The 21,655-nt window shown below is 35.6% G+C and overlaps 1 protein-coding gene across 1 annotated transcript in view; it reads right to left on the bottom strand.

Annotated features, from left to right (window-relative positions):
* MTA3 (metastasis associated 1 family member 3) overlaps positions 1-21,655 on the bottom strand; it is a 591,413-nt gene that overhangs the window by 253,923 nt on the left and 315,835 nt on the right. The window contains exon 27 of the mRNA XM_085219339.1: positions 2,965-3,011. The gene's annotated coding sequence lies outside the window, so the exon portion shown is untranslated. The remainder of the gene's footprint in view (positions 1-2,964; positions 3,012-21,655) is intronic.

Below are 21,655 nucleotides of genomic sequence, written 5' to 3'. Positions count from 1 at the left end.
TAACTATTCCTAGACAATGACACTTTTGCTCATGATAACAATGTACTACTTAGAAATTTTATCTGGATTACACTGCACCACAACTATGAGGATCCTATAACAAAAATAAAATAGACCTTCAAAGGTGGAAAAAAAATATATCAATCAGTTCTACGCGATTCATCTGACACTGGCATCTCTCCACAGCCTGGAAGTAGATACCAAAACACAAAAAAGACAAAAGGCAGAGCCCTTCCAGGTTTTCCTAATGTCACTTCATACAGCTTTTAATTTAGTTCCCATGAGTTTTCTTCAGCCTCTTCATTTTCACCCTTGCATTTGTCCCACTAGAATGCTACGACTCTTGATGCCTTTGCCCTACTAGAAGCCATGACAAAGTTAAGTAAGTTCAGCACAATTAGTGATGCAGAGGTAGCCCCGCAACAGCTGCCTAAATACCACCTGCAAACTCTGTAACAAGGTTCAACAGGAGTAACTGTTCATACAGACGAGAGATTTCCATTAAAAAAAAAAAAAAAGAGAGAGAGAGAAAGAGAGAGAAAGAGAATTACAATTCATTACAATTCTCAGTTTTGATCCTCTCCTACATTTTAATGCCAGAACAATTCAATCAGGTCAGAACTTGCAGTATTAAAGATGCTTACTATCAGCAGCATGCTTTATTTTCATGTGAGAAGCGCTCAGATGTGCAATCTTTTTCTTCTCTTATTTTTACTCTCCATTTACAGCTCTCACAGTATTAACAAGAACTAATGCATGCATGACAAAGGATGCTTTTGCTTCAGAGGAATCAGGGTCCCTCTTTACCAAAGAGCTTTTGTAAAACTGCAAAGGCCTCATAACAATCTTGCAGGAGCCTACGAAACTCCCAGCTCTTAATTTGACTTAGGCTTTTAAAGTATTTGCCTCTGGAATCTATATGATTTGACCTCAAGGTTTCCTGGCTGGAGTTAGTTTATACCAGAGTAAGTTAAATATTTTTAATCCATTTATAATAAACATTCTAGGAACTAATTGTTACTGTTTTTCTGAGATGCTTTAAGACACTTGAATGCAAAAAATGGTAGACTGCATTTGTGGAGGTTTAAAATGCACCCCAAACTATTGAGAGATTTACTGCAAAATCTTTTCTTTTTGTTTGTTTGTTTTTTTTTAAATGGCACTGGAACTGCTGCAGGAACATATTGTAACTGTAAATTATAAACCACTGACACAAGATTTAACCTCCTACACAAATACACACTGCAACTGGTGTTTCTTCAGAAAAGACATAACTATTCAGCTAGAAAGAGAAAAACATTTGGTATCTTAATTGCTTTCTGTACAAACTGTATAATTGCAGTTTTGTCCTGTAATTTCATAATGAAAACAAAATTATTTGTAACCTTCCTCCCCCAAAAGCAAAGAACAAAAACCCCCAAAAGATCAAAGGAGGAATGAATGAAATAGGGAGGGAGGAGAAAAAAAAACAACATTTTAATGTATTTTTTCATTCTTGGTGACATTCAACTACAACTTCTCTCTAGCCTGTTCTGGAAAATGCATGATAACAAAGTTGCAAATATTATTTTTCTAAGATGTAGCACAAATATCTAGGGCCATGAAATCTCTCAGAACAATTCGTAAATTCTCCTCTCCTCACTATCATCAGTAGGTGCATTCAAAATTGAATTCAAGATCTGAAATTCACAGTCGCCTTTCAGATATGCAAACAGCACAGAAGCAGCAGCAGAACTATCAAAGTAGGGACAGACAGAACGTGGCAGAACCTAGGTTAGCTGAGAGCTAAAAGAATATCTCACAGCACACAATGTGTTTAAGATGGGCATCTCAAGGATGCAGCAACTTTGAGACATCCAAGCCTCTACTGCTATATGAATGCAATACAAATGGTAGACTCTGGTCATTGTTGAGAGGTTATGGTAGAATCTGACAGTTTTAACAAACATCTCCAGGGTGAAAAAGAGGCAAGCATTTTTCAAGAACACCCTATGCAGACACGTTCTCTAATTCATAATATTTTCTAAAATGAAAGCTCTAATTCCACCACAATGAAGGCAGCTGCAAGAACACCGACTTACCTGAAAGACCACTTTATTCTTGCCTCTACTATAAGCACTCCAAAATACAGTCTACTTAACTATTTTCAGACTGCCATGCCCCTTTGATTTTCATAACTTCACCAATTCCAGTGTGAACGGGCAGATTGTTTTTAGCTAGCTACACCAGTTCCCAAAGAATTATATTAACACCCTCATTTCAGGTGTAAAGGAAACAAAATGGTGAAATCCACGCTGCAGTGAGAAGAGAACAAAATGAATTGAACTGACTTGTGTCTCCTTTAAAAATCATCAGTGGGCAATAATCAGTTTTATTGGTATGAAACTGGAACCACACTTTCAAAGCTGAGTAAGTGGTAGGCACTTACACAACTGAAGTATAACCATATGTGAGTTCAAACAAATTGTGCTGGTTATGAGAATAAACCTCATATTTTACTGTTTAGAAAATATTTTTTTTTTTTCCTCAAGGAATTTTCCTTGAGTGGTAACAATTTTGTTACCATTAGAAGGAAAAAAAAATAGTATGATGTCATTTTAAATGGAAACCTTTAAGTTCATTTTGACTTCTTACTACACCTGAAGAACAATATCACAAAAAATTGTAAAAGTAATTGCTTAGCTGGATTTACTACTCAATATGTATTTCTCTACATCTATTTTTTATATCTGTAAGTTAAAATACCAAAAACATGGTAAATACTGTCTTTGTATGAGATCTGATGCTGGTGAAATTGGAGAGAACAAAAAAGATGCATCTTCTGATAACTCTCTTTTTAATTGAATTTTCTCCTTGATAACTTGCTTATGTCCTTTTGGTTGAGAAGTACAAAAAAAATCTTAAATTACACCATCTTTCAGACAATAATAAAGTATTTAATAGTATTTTCCTTCTCAAACTTACTCAGTAGTCAGTAGTGACATCACAGAAGCAAGGAACAGGCAGAAGACCTAAAAAAAAAAAAATTAGGTTTATTGACAACATGAAATAAAATTAAAACCTAGAGCAAAAGGAAGGGAATGCACAGATGAAAAGTGATTTATAAAATTGCCTAGTTTTTTATATATATCTAAATAAAAACATAATTAATTCTTCAGTGAAAACCACATTTTTTCAAATAGCTATTAACACTACTTTTTTTTCATGAAAAAAAAAAAAAAACAAAAAAAAAACAGAGAACCAAAAACCAGAAAACTAGGACAGTAGTTGCATGGGAAACAAGTGAGATGAGATTAGGGTCTGATACTTAGGAAATCCTAAATGCAGCTATTTTTTACATGGACAGTATTTTCATCACAGAATGAGAAATTCTACTGTGTCATAACATTTTCCATAGAATGGTTTTGTTCAGAAATGGCTAAAACACTTCAAGAGCACATCTACAAGCAGGAAAATACACAACCATTACTAAAGAAATCCTATGGTTCTGTGAGGCTTGTAAGGGCTGGGGGTAAATAGCGTGAGGAGCTTGACCTATTGAAGATGACCACCGAAAATCCTACAGAATTTTGATCAAAATTATTAATCAAAAAAACTGCCATAGTACAATGATGTGCTGGAAACCTGCATTCCTTGCCCCTGCTCTGAATTCTCTCTGACCTTCTGTAGGAAGTCTGAAGATTAAACTAGACCATGCCAAGTCATTCCAAGTTATTTAGCTTGATACAAGAAGTGGTAGAGGAAACACTGAATTATGCATTAATATGCTCAGGGCAACATTCCCAGGGAACTAACACAGAAAAAAAATGAAAAAGGCAAGTACTGCATACAAATTAAGGCTCAACAAATAATAATTTCTGCAAACAAAAATACTAAAGGTCACAGAGGATGAGCTTTTCACTTTTTTATCTATCAGTTTTATACGTGTGTAAGAATAAGAAGAATTCTTCTTGTTCTCTGAATAAGAGTGGAAGATACACATTGGTAGGCAAAGTTGATACTTACAAAATATCAAATGAACTTAAAACAAGAGTAAATTAGTTTTTAACTTGGAAACAAAGGACAAAATTGGTGACAGAGCCCAATGTCCAATTCATGGTGATGTCTTAGTGGGATCTAAGATCACCACAGCTGAACAGACATACGTCATGGCAAAGGGCAAGCTACGTAGCTTTAAACGCATGGGCGCCTGCTCTGAAAATAATACCTGTGTCAAAACACATCAAGGGAACACAATGCTGCTTCACTGTTTTCAGTCTTCCGATGCTAAGAGTCAAACGTTTAGTCATCAAAAAAGAGAAGGTTCTGGGAGATCTCATTGTGGCCATCTAGTACTTAAATGGAGATAAACTTTTTACATGGTCTGATAGTGAAGACCATGGTCTGAAGAAAGGATGGATTTGAACTAAAGTAAGGGAGATTTAGATTAGCTTTTGGGAGGACATTTTTCCTTCAAAGGGTAGTGAGGCCCTGGCACAGCTGCCCAGAGAAGCTGTGGTGCCCCATCCCTGCAGGCACTCTAGGTCAGGTTGGATAGGGCCACGGGCAGCCTGAGCTGGGGGGCAGCCCTGCACATGGCTGGGGATTGGAACTGGTTGGAGTTTAATGTCCCTTCTAGCCCAAACCATTCTATAATTCTGTGGTCAACATTTCCGTATTAAGTACTGCTTCATGCATGGAGGCATTTGCTGTAAAAAGTTCAAGAGGGGAATTTGGTCTTCTGGATAATAACTCTCTGCTAACTATTGCTTGTATCTTCAGAAACTGCAAGTTATTTATGATCAGATGTTGATAATGAAAATGTAGATGCCTAAAATAATGACTAACTCACAAATCACTTGCAGAAAAAGAGGAAGCCTGTTAATCACCTTAGAATAATGAAACTTTTACCATAAAAATACTTAATAGTGGGACTACAAATCTAATAGCCTTTACTCTATTCACAAGGGACTTGCACTTAACAGAGCACGCTAAGATTTCACTTATGATTTTATTGTTGTGGAAAGTGGTAGGATATTTTCAGTAAGCCCACAGGGTTATGGAATAGAGTTTGTCATCACATTCACAGTAAGTTGCACCACAAAAAACTTAGTCTAGGTTTAACTGAGATACTGAAATTAAACAACTGGCAATGTGACTTCCTACTGTAGTCTCAGCTTCTCTGTAACAAAAGTGTAAGTTAAATAATGGTTGCTTCTGAAAAAACACCACTTATGGTCAACCCAGAAAAATACTAGTGACTTCCAGCTATACATACCTGTACGGAGAAAAAGACATGATAATGAAAACACTCATCATATTCTATGTTTTGCGTCAGTTTATACACAGTATGAGAGAATGGGGCTTACAATGATCATCAAGGGGGATATGTGGTGCTAAGTCAATGATATGATGGGACAGGGATGTGTCGAACATTTCAGTGTTTAGAAAATTAGTAACCACAATATCAGTAGAGTCAGAAAAACTAGATGGCTTCAGACAAAGTAAAAAAGTACAGACTGATTGTAAAATTATTACTCTTTCCTCAACTTATAAGCATATGCATATACTGAAAACATGTAACACTCCCACCATCTTAAATTCTCACATCAGATCGAATTACCACTATGTGAATCTTTGATGTTTAAATTTTGTTATGAATGTACCTTTCTTTTGCTGATCATCATCTGTATTAGCCACACAGGCTTAAAAATTAATCAGAGTATCTAAGCTGATCATTATTTTATTAGCCAAGCTTACTTTTGTTGATCTATTCTGTTGCTGACTAGCTCAGGCTCCAATTTAGCAGCTAAAGATCCCTTTGTCTATAGTGGTGGATCAAAGGTCAGACTAACTCCAACCATGTGGAGCCTAATGATAGCTAAGGGAGACCCATGATGGATATAAAAATAGAACTAAAGATAAAGGCTTTAATCACAAGTGACAAATTACATTTTTGATGTGTCAAGTTCAATATTAATTATTTTCAGCTGCTCTGCTTTTTCTTTTGTCTTAAGGAAACTACAGCAATCTGCTGACATGCATGGAAAAGTTCAGGTGCAAAATGACCTCAGTTCAGTTTGCAGATTTACAGGAAACCATATACTATCCTTGGAGCGTTTAAGTACTGCAGCCCCTGGAAGTACCGTGGCCTGTAAAAACATAAATCAGGAGAGAATAGTGCATTTTTCCCAATTTTAGAATGAGCTAAATCTTCTAATTTTGTTGCGTTTTACAGACTTACATAAAACAAGCAGAAAGCAAACAACAGATTTCTGCCCAAAGAAAATCAGCAATTGTCTGCGAAAAGATTTCTAATAAAATAACTTTGCCATAAATCATAAATAACATGAAAGAAGTGGTCATCTCTTTTCAAATTTTCCAGCTATGATGCTCCTTCAATGTCAGTCTGGGTCATCCATCCTCTAACAAAAAAGATTTATTATGTTTTATGCATTTTGCCCCTTCATAAATCCATTGCTTTCCCCGAGATTTTCGAAAACATTTTTTATTCATGGTAGAAAGCAATTAGGCTGCAAAAATTAATATATCCAGAAATTCTCTGAAGAAGAAGGGGAAAAATGAGTAAACTGCATTGAAGTTTCAAAGGAAACTAAGGTATGAAACGTGACAAATACCAACCTAACCATTTCTCTTTCTTTACCTTTGAACTAAAATTCAAATATTTTCAGATCATTCAGTAGAAGTATCAATGATATTTAATCTGTTGACTATATATGATATTAAGCTAGTAGCAAAATAAAACCTAGGGAACAACCATGGGGGAGTTTAAATATTCAGTCATACATAGAATCAATAGAACAAAACAAACACAAAAGGCAGAGTGATCAAAAATAATGTCTGAAAATATTCTTAAAACACCGATAACTGCATGCGATTATTAATCTGGGTTCTCTTACATAGAATATCTGACAGATCAGTTTTTCCTGACTATTGAAAACAGTAATGGTATGAAACAGAAGTACTCAAGATACTAACACAATCCTAAACTTAAACAAAACTAGGTAAGAGGTCATAAATTCTCAAAAATTCATTTGAATATAATTAATTAGAAATAGCTCATGATGCCACTTTGTAGCATCAAATGATACCACAAAGTCTGTAGCAAATTCGAAGAACAATTACAGAAGGCTTTGTGCTCAGATAAGAACTTGGAAAAGTAATACAATCAAGAACTCTGAGAGAAGGTATGGGATAATGTATAAATTGTGACAGAGATTTATCACTAAAGCAGCCATACACATTAACTCTTCTACTATTGTGAAAGCCATCAAGCGCTGTGGAATAAGCCAAAACAGAGATTTGTCCTGTTGACACACGGTCAAAATGAGACAAATAAAATGGACAAGCGGGCAGGTGTGAAACATTTATTTTCTTCCACTAAAAAGGTATTTCTGGAGAGAACAAAGCATTTCATAAAGTGGAAGAAAAATGCAGTGGGTTGACTGGGCTTCTATGTCACTGGAGGGAATGATTTCAATCTGTCATCTCAACCAATAGGTTCCAGAACCAAGATGCAGATGGCAGAGAGGAAAAAAAGGCTGAAAACAGGAGATTCATTGAAACACCTTTTAGCTATTAAGCAGAAAGACTGAGTAAACTTCATACTTTCTGGCTAAGAGTTGAACACCAAAACTGAAGCAGCTAATAAGGTGGTAGACAGAGAAAGGAAGGATTTGCAGCACGCCTAAGAGGATGAAAGAAGTTTGCACCACAGGATCATCACCAGCTGAAATCTATCCTTGTTATCAAGTACAGTGTGACAATCCCAGACTGCAAATTGTTCTTGCAAAAGAACAGAGAGGAACCCAGGGTCTCCAAGAGTGCTGCAGCACAAGAGTGTTTTATAAAACAGTTACACATACGATACTGTGTTTATGTTTTTCACTAGTGATTTTTTGATCTTTTTCATAAAATACACATAATAAGAGGAAAAAAATAGATTATTGAGTAGCAGGGAATTTAGTGAAATTTATTTTGGTTTCTGGTTGGAGCTACAGCCCCAACTTTGTACTCTTTGTTACTCTTGTAAATTGAAGCCTGGTCCTCTTTTTGTCAATAAAGCCTTGATCAACAGGGAAAAGAAACAGAAGACATGCACTAGCTGGACTGTTTGAACTTGTCTCTTTTACTGACTGATTCCACTACTGACCTGGGAGAAACCCGTAGGTATTACTATGTGATAAGGCTATAAATTCTTCCTTCAGCTGTATTCAGGAACAATCACATTAGATTAAATTATCTTTCTCTCATCATTACCTGACTAATGCTCATGAAGATGGTGTTCAGAATTATAAACTGAATATAAATGAGTCATCACGCTTTACTGCATTAATGTGCGCATGTTTTCAGAGAGTGACCTTTGGACTGACCTGCCAGAGGTATAGCCAAGCCATCATTCCCTGACAGGCTTTTACTGAGGGAGAAAAAATCTTCGTAATAACACAGAGGAATTTACTAATCTGACATCTAGTTTAGCAGATTAATCTTGGATTTTCTTTGATCATGACTGGCAACAATGTGCAGCAAGTCAAACCAATCAACAATTATTAATTAAGAGAACAATGAAGAGCAGAGGCTATTTAGTTATGAATGGCACACACTGACTGAATATTATGAGTTCCCAGATGAAAGCTGCATTTCCTAAGTGACGCAGATCAGAACTAGATAAGCTTCAAGATAGTTTTACAATATAAGAGGGAAGTCTGAAAGAATGTTACCGCAGTCCAGAGGGGAGTAGGGGGGGGGGAGAGGAAGAAAATGAAGCTGTAAAGCTGCCTTTAGTACCAAGGCATTCCACTAAGATTCATGCAAGTAGGTCTACAAATGTCGGCACAAGCCCTACAGTAGATACTTGTGCATTGCTTGAAAACACCAACATTTGAAAATCCTCATAGGCCCCATGAACAAAAACTAAAGAACAATGACCTAGTTAATCTGTCTCAGCTTTTCTTAACATTACGTGGTACGGTACTGCTCACACAATACAAAACCATCTCAAATGATAGGCCCAGTTATTCAGCTGGTGCAGTCTCATTTTTGTACTGCAATCAGGGGAATTATATTTCTTTATGCAACTATGAATGTGACTTCAGATATTCTAATACTGAATTTTCTGTTTCTTACATTATGTAATACGTAAAGTTGAGAATTTTGTCAAGAACTTGCTGCTTTTACAAAAGTAGACTGAATGAATACCTGACTCTACCCTTGTGATTGTTAACCAGGTCTATGCTGCTACCTGTGTAACATTATAAAGAGTGACTAAGCTTTAATTATTCTGGGAAATGCAGTAAATATAAAACAAAGCAAAATGCTTAAGGCCATTTTATTTTAATAGAACAAGTATAAGGAAGTAACAGGCATGTACCAGCTTAAAACTTTATTACTTAAATAATTGCATAATTATACACTGGGAAAAATCAGTTGATACAAGAAAAATACTCTTTAATGTTTGCAGTTTCTTGTGTTCTAACATTGAATAGAATTCTTTATGACCAAATAGAAGCAGATCTTGTAAAAAATTCAAGACACTCCTTATTACAGCATTCAAAGTTTTTCTCAAAGTTGCTTGTCAGCAAAGAGTGCAGAAGTGACTGGTGCTCCAGTGCTCAGAGCAATGAAGCAGCCTTGTAGGTGGGGGGCACTCTGGCACTGTCAAAATTGCAAAGCATATGCAAAGCCAAAAGCAGTAATGAGATGAACATCTACAAAGCGGAAATTTCTAATAGTCCACAGCTCTGCATCAAGCAGAGAAAGAGCTAATGAGATCCAAAGATCAAACCAAAATCAGTAATGAGGTAAACATTTTTAAAACATGGCTATTTAAAAAAATAAAATCGCACAAAGTTCACCATCACTTGAAACCAAGATTTAGTATTTTGCAGCTAGATGTATTATAGACTGAACATGTTAGCTACATGGTGAGCTTGTTTCACATCTGTTAGGCAGAAGATTCAAGCACAGGACACATATCAATCCTTTCCATTTTAAAATCCATGAGCACTTGTCCAATTTTGATGATAGCTGTATAGCCATACTATGAAAAGGCTGAGCTGATGATTGCCTACATTTGTCCACTGATCCTGTATAGTCTTGCATTCATATGATTTCTCCCTATAAATATTACATTATTGTTTAACTTTTCAATTAAGATGTTGCTATCATAATAAAAAGTTATTTTTGTTGAAGTTTTAAGAAATGAATTAAAATCGCCAACTGATCTTCTGTTAAAGTTATCAAATGGTAAAATACATTAACACACAGCTAGGTACTTCATTACATGCAAAAGTTACACTAGCAAACTTACATATCACATACTACCAGTAGTGTTTATGGTTTCTGCACACTAAAGCACACTGTGTATCAAATGTTTATTATTTAACAACTGTGACTAGTTTGTCCAGAATTCCAGCTTCTAATTAGTGGAAAATACACAGCCTTACAAAACTTAGCAAGAGAAGCAGAAGGAGTAGCATTTGAAAATTACTACTACTTGTAAATGACATTTGGGATGACTTTGAGTCTTTTTACCAGTATAACATACATCAAGTTCAAACGTAGTACACTTTTATTCTGATTTTTTTTTTTTTCTCCCAAATCTTTTGCTCAATTCCACGGTACTTAAGAAAAACATTTACTTATGCAAGTTATAAATTTCAAATAATCTCTGGCCATAACTAGAACATTTCTATTGTATCTGTGTTATGAAGTTGTCTCTTCATATGGGACACCAACTCAGCTCTTCAAATGTGCATATATAATTTCTTTATGACCTAATCATCCATAAAAAAAGGTAAAAGATCTGCTCTAAGCAAAGAAACCAGAACTACAGCAGCTAGGCTGGATCATTTCTGATGCTAGAAATACCCACTATAGTATCATATCCACGCACATTTGATTCTTCTTCCCTCCGTCATCTGCCACCAAATATCTCTGTATCTTATTTACAGCTGGATAAACTAGAAATAACTGCTGGTGTAAAATCAGATGAGAGAATAAATGCAAACGAGTAATTCCAGAGCAGAATTCATCACTCTAATGCCCTGAATACCCTTTGTTATAAATCTTTCCTACATAGGGAAAGGGAATGTGTATATGCCTGGAAAGTGATTTCATATTAAATGCTTATCTCATTTCTGTGGCTGGCCTAAATGAGTCAAACAGCAAACTGTAGTTGCTCATTTGCCTTGGACATTATTGCCAAATTAAGTTCTAAGCATAAATGCAGAAATTCAACAAAAGCAAAAATAAAAATAAAAAAAAAAAATCAAGATGAAAGAATTGCATAAAGACTGGGATGTATTTATGACTAAAAAACACAGTTATTTCTGCCACAGAGATCATATATACGGTATCTACTCTATTAGTTTTAACCACAAGATACCAGAAAATGCAGAGGTGCAGAATGTGACTGTTGTGATTGAGTCTACATTGAATTTGCCAAACCTCAAAAGAAGTTTCTCTTTTAAATTCATCTGCAGGCCTGGCTAAATCTCGCTTCTTCTTTAACACAGAGAAAACTGCAGAATAGAAAAAGTCTTTGTGGTCTGGCAAGTAGCCCTAATTTCATGAGCATTTCTTACTACATAAAATTATATTACATGAGTCTTGAAAACTTAATTTCATTTTTTGTTAGAGTAGTTGTAAGAGATGTTTCTTAAAGAGACAATTTTCATCCATGTGTAGACCCAGGCTAACTACTTTTGCTTTATATAATCACAGAATCACAGGTTGGAAGGGACACCTGGAGATCATCGAGTCCAACCAAGTAAAGCAGATTCCCTACAGTATGCTTCACAGAAAGCTGTTCAGATGGGTTTTGAGTATCTCCAGAGAAGGGGACTCCACAATCTCTCTGGACAGCTTGTTTCAGTGCTCTGTTACCCTCACAATAAAGAATGTTTTCCTCATGTTCATTCAGAACTGTGTTCCAGTTTGTGGCCATCTCTGTTCCTGTTTATTCCCCATGCTGCTTGCATTGGTATACAAGCACATGAGAGAAGAAAAGGGAACAGAGGATCCATGTTTCCACAGAGGAATGCAAGAGTATCATTAAGATTTACAACCTGACACACAAGTTATTTTTCAAAGAATTCACATCAGGTAAATTAATACCCACACTCAGCAGACGATGGTCAAATTGTTGTCCCCCGTAGAACTTTCTCATTTCTCAGACTGCATTTTGAGCAAAACTAAATAATACTTACTCAAAATTCAGCAATCACTTCAATAAAAAAGTCTGTATTTTCTTGTGGGACTACATACATTGCACATCACAGTTCCAAAATTCTGAACTGAAAATGGCTCAGGATGTCATCAGTAGTGTTGGCAAGCAATCTCTATAAGGGGTCTCAAGCTGAGAAATGATAAATTGAAGGTAACATATAACACCAATATTTCGGGAAAGAGGATTCAAAGAAGAAAAGCCAACAATCGAGACAATAAAGAATCACATTTCATTAAATCATTTAGCAATTTCTTCAACCACCTCACCAGGGTTTGAAGCCAATCATCAGACTCAATGTGCCTCATAACGTAACTAGTAAAGCAGTAACAGATTTTGGAGGAGAATTAAAAGCTGCAAAGAGAGCAAGTAGAAAGAAAACCGGCAGAGAGACTTAAGCATATAAGAAACTAATATATTCTAATATTTAGCTGGAGAAGTTACACAGAGCAATGAAGCATTTTAAAATCATCTCAAATGATTAAAAAGACCAGTAAGACCGGTAGAACTTCTCAGAGACATGATACTCAGACAGTATCAGAGCAAGATAAAAAAAACATAAGGGCTGCTCCAAAAGTAATGTCTCCTATTTTATTATGTTAGCTCACGACATTAGAGGTGGATGTTGTTCAAATGGCAGCAGAGGTTGAACCTTCCTACCAGTATTCTGATACGTTTGTTGCCTTGTGACAGATGGCAGCAGAAGGGCAGTCTGATAAAGTGGCAACTGATGTGTGTCACTGAATTCTTCCCCCATGAGAAAAAATTCCATCCACTGACATTCATCAGTGGTTGCTGAAATCTTATGAAGACCAAACAGAGGATGCAAGCACAGTGAGGCGGTGAAATGGAGCATTTCACTAGTGGTGACAGTGATGTGAGAGACAAGTCATATTTGGGGTGGCCATGTAGACTGTTGTGAGCACATTATGCAGGTTCTTGTTCACGGCTGTAGAAAACTCAGAGCTAATAGAGGCAACTATGGCAAAAAATAGTGTTTTGTAGCTGAGAATTAGAATTATTGTACTCTTTGTATCTGTTGCAGTTTCCATGTAAATAAATAGGAGGCATTACTTTTGGAGCTTACTTTTATATGTACCAATACAACACAGCTATAGGTCTTAGTCTTTTAGCACCATACATCAAAATAAAGGGGTACTCAGTAGAAGAAAAAGGCTAAATTAAATTGGTATGTGATACTTTTTCAAATAAGACTAACTTTTAAATCAAATTAGGCAGAATTTTACAACGCTGATTTGCATCATTCTTTGTAATTCATTAAGAATTAGAAATACAAATTTAGAAGAGGAATGACAATACAAAACCTCTCTGCCACACTCTCTCCCCTTGGCAAAAAGAATATTACAAAAAGCTACAGAATACATACACAGGAGAATGAACAATTTTCATTTGATCTTGGTGGTAGAATTCCACATTTAGAGAGGCAGGAAAGAAAAAGAAGCTCTTAAAAGGGTTTATTCAACATGGTGGCTTTTAACATCAGGGGCTCAGGCTTGACAAGTCAAGGCAACCTTCCATTATGAACATGCGGTTGCTACAAAATACTGCTTTACAAAAATAAAAAAGCACTGTGCAGGAACACGTGAGCCTATGAAACTGCTAAGGGACCTGAAGAGATTTGGTTCTAATGTTAGAATTAGGTAATCCAGAACTGACGTTGAAAACATTTATCACAATTGTGAAATCTATCACATGGATGTTACCTCCGCATATAATTATATACTGCAGCAGATTGCAAAGCTTATAAAAAGAAAAAAATATATCCACACTTCCCAGTAAAACAGTATTTCCATTCAGAAATACACAGTAGGGACAAAAATTAAAAGCCAGTTGTGCCATTACATTTAAAGTCACAGAAGCTCTTCGTATCACATATTTATATATTCACTCAATGAGAAATCATGAATCTGAAGGCAATATATCATCTGACTGCTTTATAAAAGAAACTAATTGCTTCTCCCCAGCAGTTTGGCCTACTCAATGGCACTGGGCAGGAAAAATCCTTTTTGCACAGGTGTACACATATTCCTGCTGCATTCACATGGGAAACCCACAGTACAGTATATTCAGGTGTCTGGAGTCTGTCACAGGGAGAAAAAGGGAGAGAAAGAAAAGAAAGAAAAAAACCCTCTATTTGAAAGCAACGCTTTCAATCTTAAAATCTGTTACCTATGAAATAAAAACGAAATCATTTTGTTGTGTGTCAAGGAGACTGTCAAATGGACAGCAATCTGAGGTGCAATTTTCCATTGCATATGTCTTGCAAAGATAAACATCTGATCAGAACAGTTTGCTGCTAGTAAGTGAAAATAAGAACCAGAACTAATACCGTAACTGCCAGCAGCTTCCAGATCATTAACTATTGTTTATTTCTCCTCATGTTCAGACATCAGACTGGAGTGATGGAAGATATAGTCATTAATTTGGGAGTCATTTCAAGATGTTCCCATAAACACTGAATCAGGATACTGGCAATCTGCCTAAGAAAACTTGCTGCCAAAAATTGAGTCTTTTTTCTTTTTTTCTTTTTTTTTTTTTTAGCACAGATTTTTATTGCTGGTGTTATTTTCTGCTCTCTAGTCCCTGCAATAGACCAACTAGGGTACATCAGAGAGTTTAGACAGGAACTGACTTTTTATACTCTATTCTGTAGCTACAGATGTTTTCTGCCTTTCTTACAACAACAGAATGTTTCACCATGAAATATTAATTAATCTATTCCTGACCTGTGTCATGGCAGACAAAAGGAAAGAATTCTATTAAAATGACAGGTGAGCTGTCAGAAAAAAAATAAACTGATCTGCTAGATTTCATAGAAAGTATGACCTTACTGGCATTTTAATGTTTATAGGGCCCATCTCACTTCTTAAAAATAATTTAAAAGGAAAAACAAGAAAGGAATGTAATCAGCTGTATCTTTGCTCATGCTATGAAAAAACACAATAACAGGGCAAACCTGTGACTAGAACGTCAGAAGAAACTGATGTAAACAACACTATAAGCATGAAATATTTTAAGGGAAGGAAATACTACAAATTATCAACTCTATCTTTTTTCTTGTGGGCTTGACAAGTCCATGGTAAATGACAGACAGCTACCACTAACTATGATTAAAACACTTCATACTTCCTGAGACTCTGAATCCTTGACCAATTGCTAGTTTATGCTTGTACCCCATGGAGCCTCATGGGGTACAGAAAAGTATCAGAAAACTAAAAATGTATTCTGAATCATACTATAGTTGTATGCTTGTTACACTTAGTGTATTTATGAGCTGCTGCTAATTGACAGACGTGATGGCAGGTTAAACTATATAGCATTTACAACTTGAAGATGTTCCAGAAGAACGAATAATTGTGCAAAGTAACTGAAGTTTATAAGCTTACATAGGAATTTCATGACATTTCTGATTAATTCAAATACTGTGCATCTCTGCTGAAGATGGCATCTTATTTAAGATCTTTAGATTGAAGAGAAAAAAATGAAAGTTTTTTTTCTGGTCAAGCAGGAGCTCCTTTTATCTAAGTTCCAAGTACATGGCAGAGAACACAAAAGAACCAAAAAACAAGAAAAAAATTGGAATACAAAATCCTACCACAATGTTAAAGGATCTCATGGCATATAGCATAGACTTTAGGATGCCAAAGTTGATGGTTTTAAATGTCAAATATTTATTTACTGCTATGTTAGAAGTAATCATGAACAATAATATTCAAGTGTTGTTTTGGTCCAAACATAATTAAATAAAATGTATAACAGAATGCAAGACATTAAGTAAATTGCATTTATAATACTGATATCAATTTTAGATTCTCTTCATATAACCAAAATTAAGTCTTCAGAATCTATTTCCGGATTAATATACAGAAAAGAAACCACATTTTTGATCGGATAGCTGCATTTTACTGAAAAAATTATGAATCAATAAACAGAAACCTTCAAATATCTGAAAACACCCTTGGATAGGAATTGCTAACATTATTAATTCTACATGCCAAATCATAAAGCCAAGAACTTCATATAATAATTCATACCACTAAGAGCTCAGTGGATAGGGTTCATAAGCCAGAAACAACAATGCTTCCTCCATAATTCTTCAACATCACCGTGAGACAGAAATGAACTAAAATGCAAACAGCTGAAGCATCACTCAGATTCAGCTGCCTGAAGAGGTCAGGCCACAACTTCCTCAGTTACCAGGTACAGAGTACCCTGCAGTTCAGCCCATGGGGCACAGCTGTAGTAGTCAGAGCAGGCACATGCCAGCTCTCCAATAACTACCTTCTTACCCTCATATTAAGAACTATTCTAAAGGCTACCCAACTTACACCAGTACCTCTTCCTATTTCCTTTCTGCCTTCCTTATCACACCTTAGTAACACAAAATAGTCTTGTCACTGTGGTCAATTTAACTAAATGACTGCTTAACAGCAGGCATGAGTAATATAGTTTGGCTGTGTTAATATCACCTCTCCTTCTCCCACACTTTCTTCCCTCAGCTGCCCTTAGAAGGAGCTCTTTCAGTGAATTATAAGGTAGAGTAATTTGCCACTCTAGCCTCAGACTGCTGTTACTTATGACCACATTTTTTTCTGCTGGAACAGTTCTTACAGCAGGTTCTAGTCCAAGTCCAGCATGGACAGAAAGGTGCAAGGAGGCACACCCATGCTGCTCACCAGGGCTACAGAATGAACTAAAATAGAACAAGAACCTGAGCACAGTATGAGTAAACCATGTCCATGACCCACAGCAGAAAGATGATGCTGGTGGAAACTAAGCTACAAGATTCTAGTAGGATGTTGCCTGTTACTGAATCCTGCCTCAAAAAGATTTAAGTATCTTTCTATAGATCCAAAGGTATTTTTATAAGACTTGATCATGACTTTTGCTTAAGGTTTCCTATGGCTGACTAAAAGTAAGGAGGCAAAGCTTATCACGACTGAGATAAACACATCAGACTTTTGCACAGCACTGGCTACAAAAAGTGATACAACTTAAGCATGACAGACTAACCACATAAACTTATGCAAAACTTTCTTTGCCAACCATGCCTGACTAATTTACATACCACACTTCCAACTTTCTATGCTTCTAGTCAAGAGGATAGGATTGTAAAAATAAAGCTATCTTTGCAAAATATCAAGAAATGCTCTGAAGTTCTTATTTTATTAGTAGTACTTGCTAAAGGGAGTTGATACTGTGACTGGAGAAAACAATGTTGATGTTCAATCTGGAAAAAAAAAAAAAAAATCAGATTTATCTCATCCTCTGTTTATTCCAAAGAATCTCCTACGAGGGCTCTCCAGCAGACTGTATGAGAGAGATGCATAGCAACAAAAATACAACAACTGTAACGCCATTGGCCCAGCACAGCTATCTGATCACGTCTGGAAACGACCACTTTAAATTGGCAGGAAGACATTTAACAAAATACAATGTGATTATGATCAGTTATAACAGCAACTTGTTGGAAAATACTTTTAGTCCTTTTACTATTAGTCTTTCAGTTTTCTTTAGTAGCTTAGCTTTCTTAACTGTAATATCAACTTCCTTCAATAATCTTTTGTCTTAAAAGACATAAGCAGATTAAACTTCCAAGGACTTCAAGCCTACAGCTGCAGACTTTCTGAAGAACACAAGTGAAAAGCAGAGACATTCTTTCTTCCGTGATGGTAGATTTATGGGAGATAAAAGGTATAAAGATAAAAAGATAAAGAAATCCCTAAGCATCGTTTCTAGGGCAAACTACTGACCTCTTCAGAGTACAATGAAAATTATTTGCCACAGATACATATTTTATTCCTTTAAAAAATTGTAAGTGCAACCTAATCTGTAACAAACTAAATGTCCACTACAATTCAAATTTCTTCTTTAATGACGTCTATGAAGCATCAGCTGGATGGATATACCTTTTGGTTGGATGTATCACTGGACATAGCTTGCATGCTTTCTGTTCCATTGCAAGCCAAAACAGAACAAGGTTTCCTTCCAACAATAATCAATTCAATCATGTAAACCATTTTTTAACTTGTGTGTGTATGTGTGTCCAGGACATTGTCCAGAGTAATTATTTTCTCCATTCAAGGTGAAGTTTACAAGCCAACAAATAATCTGTTCCATCACACATTGTCCTTGAACTCTTTATAATTGTGCACCAGGACTAAAATAAAAAAAATAAAAATCTGAAAGGAAAAAGATATTTTAAAAAATAGTCAAAACAAAACACACACAAAAAAGCCCAACTCTCCACACATTGTAACAATTGTCCAATTCTCCGGGGAAAAATATATGCTGCTCAGAGAGATGCAACATCCATAGTTCTAAAAAGTACCTGGAGCATTGCCATTTCAAATATCAAAAGAAAAAAAATTAAAGAAAGTGTATTTTATAACAGAGCTAATAGCAAATATAACAGAAATAAACGAGGTGCCAACATTTTTTAATCAGAAACATACTGCACAGTACTGCAACCAAGTTTTAAGATATTTACTAGTGGAAAATTTTTAACTTAACTTAAAAAATCCTTTGAAGCAGAGTTATCCCCTAAAGGTTGACATTATTTTCATTCTTATAGTAGCTCTCTGTTAAGCTATGAGAGACTTCATAAAATACTAAATCCCTAAACTAACAAAAAGAAGAATTTGCAAGATTCAGGGAACTCCAATATCGATTACTACTTTGAATTTCAGTATTTTTATATGAAATGACTACCTCTGGCAGCATTGTTCTTCAACACTATATACTTAGCATTTTATTGTAGATTTTGGGTTTCATCTAAAGTTATTTGGTTTTGTGTACAATGTCAACTCTTCATACTGTTTCGAGAAACCTTCAGTAGGCGCAGAGAGCTCGACTGAGTCTTTCAGTGCAGAGAATTTCATAGTCTTTCCCTTAGACTCTGCTTCAGCTCAGTAAACTGTGATGGAATACAAGACCTTCCTCAAACAATTTCACAGTTTTCATTCATTACCTTACCAGCTGCAGTTAAATACTCACCTTCCTTGGCAAAACAATTATTCCACACGGTATTATTTAATAACTAGAAATAACTGAGAAACTAGTTGAAGCACACCTTATAATTTTTAAGAACCTTATTTCAACTACTACATCTTCACATATTGCAGGAAAACCAGAATACGTACAATTATCCATCTTCTTTTCTGGTGATTTAATAACGTTAATGAGCATTAACTGACATCTTGTTAACTATTGAGAGGGAATGAAGACTAATATTTTCAATGGAAATTTAACAGGAAATAATTCTGAGACAGGAGATCTATCCTCTCATACTTGTTTACAAGTTATAAAATAAGAAAATACATTTTTTTTTCCCATTGTAAGGAAATATATACTATTGGCAACACTAAAGTTACATTGACATCAAAAATACAGGAAATCTTGAAATAATTCTACGTGTACTATGTACACAAACAGAAGAACCTATCTCTGAATCAGGTTGCTTCACAGTACTTCAGCATTTGGTCAAAAGAAGAACTTTTGATTTTACATTTCTTTTTTATTCTTGTAATACACAGCACATGCTTCTTGATCATGAAAATTCTGTAACTCAGCTGAAAGCACTCTGGAATATGTGTTCAAGTCCTCACATCAAGTCAGAGTCAGTTTTTCTTAAAACTGTCTATCAAACATTTTCACATTTCATGCAAACTATCTCTATGGCACCAATCAAACAATTCTGATAGTAAGAATGGTGACAATTCCCATATCCTGCACTGACACACAGAATGAGCTGTTATGTAGTTTTGTGTGCAACTTTACTATTTTTCAGACGAAAGAAAGGTTTTCCCAGAACTTCTGCCCACTCTCTTCTCACCTTGAGAAAAAAAAAAAAAAAAAGTTCTCTTCACAGAGGAAAGGAACTCTAACACACTCCTAACTGAGTACTGTAGTATTTTTGAAATTGAAAAACAGAAGAAATTCTGTTCTATCAGAGCTAGACATAACCAAGCACCAAGGTACTAGAAAGGTTAACTGCATAGAAGCAGCAGTATTGTACCCCTATAATGCATTTAGGTGTAGATCTGTCAGGAATGAAATTGAATTGATACTGCCTGAGAAACGATGTAATGTTTATGAAAGGAAAGGTGCTACAAAAATACTCAGGGCCACTACAATTGAACAAAACCTTTACTGCTACATGAAGAAAGGCAAAGATCACTAAGTAAAATTCAAATTCTGACAGATAATAACATACAATTGTCAAATGATTTTATTCATCACGCAGTTTTGTTCATAATTGTTTATACTATAATTTGGCAAGCCTAATGTAGTCATACTACATTACATACTACATAAATACTGCTAATATTTCCTCCAAACTAGGTAGCAGGATAACAACTTTGAAATTATGGAAGGAACTGAGGTGAGTTCTTGGTTCCTGAGTAACAGAGTTTTCCTTTCCCTGGTGCTTTGAACCTGGCACATCATTAGAAAACAACACTAATTTCCTTCACAAACTTAGGATTTGTATTACTTTGTTATAAAGCTTCTCCTGTCTCAACCACACCTAATCTTGTTCAGTTCTACACTTACCTGCAAAACATTAAATAACTTTTTAAAACTGTTTAAAAATGTACTATTTTCCTAAGGCATCTCTGCACTCACTTGATGAACAGTGAACAAGAACAAAATCTTGTTTCCTCAGACCTGTTATTCTCCAGTACTGTTCTCAACGTTTCTCCTCATTTACCAAGGTGATCAGTTTTGGTCCATATTACATACCTTGAAAACATGTCTATATTTTCAGGAAATTTGATAGAATACATTTAAGGACCTACTCGTTGCAAAACCTTCTGCATGGAAGAGATGATTAAGTATATACACATAATCTTTTGTCTTCTTTTTCCAAGAGTTGCAGACTCCTGAAAACAACAATTCTCTGAAACGCTTTTAAGTAACATATTGGAAATCCAAAAACAATTTTTGCATTTTTGGAATATGGATTTAGGTTCCATTTTGCTCAAAGTCTTTTTGATTCCTTAATGCCTGATATAACTGTAAATTGGACAATATTTTCCACAATCAGACGAACAAAAATGCATTGCTTAATACATTAAAATTATTTCATCTCCCCCTCCCTAAATCTGTACTCATGCACACATGACTTCATCACATAAGTTTCTTCTTGTTTCACACTAACTGAATAACACAGAGGCTCCAGCATCAGCTCAACACTGCGTATAATCTTCTTCCAGCTTGATATTAAAGTGCTGCTACCCATTCACTCACTATCAGGCTTAGGTGCAAGAAAAAAAGCTACATCCAAGGTTCAGTTAAGACTTGTCCCTTCTGTCTTCCTACCTGTCTAAGTATTGGGTCAATTCCTCAGTGTCAGCACCAAGGCAGTCTGGGTTAGTCCAGATGGAAGGAGCTGAGCTAACTGTACAG

Source organism: Meleagris gallopavo, chromosome 2, assembly GCF_905368555.1.
Source record: "Meleagris gallopavo chromosome 2, MGAL_WU_HG_1.1, whole genome shotgun sequence".
Lineage (NCBI taxonomy): Eukaryota > Metazoa > Chordata > Aves > Galliformes > Phasianidae > Meleagris > Meleagris gallopavo.
Note: the sequence above shows the minus strand (reverse complement) of the source record. Positions and strands in the feature narration are given on the sequence as shown.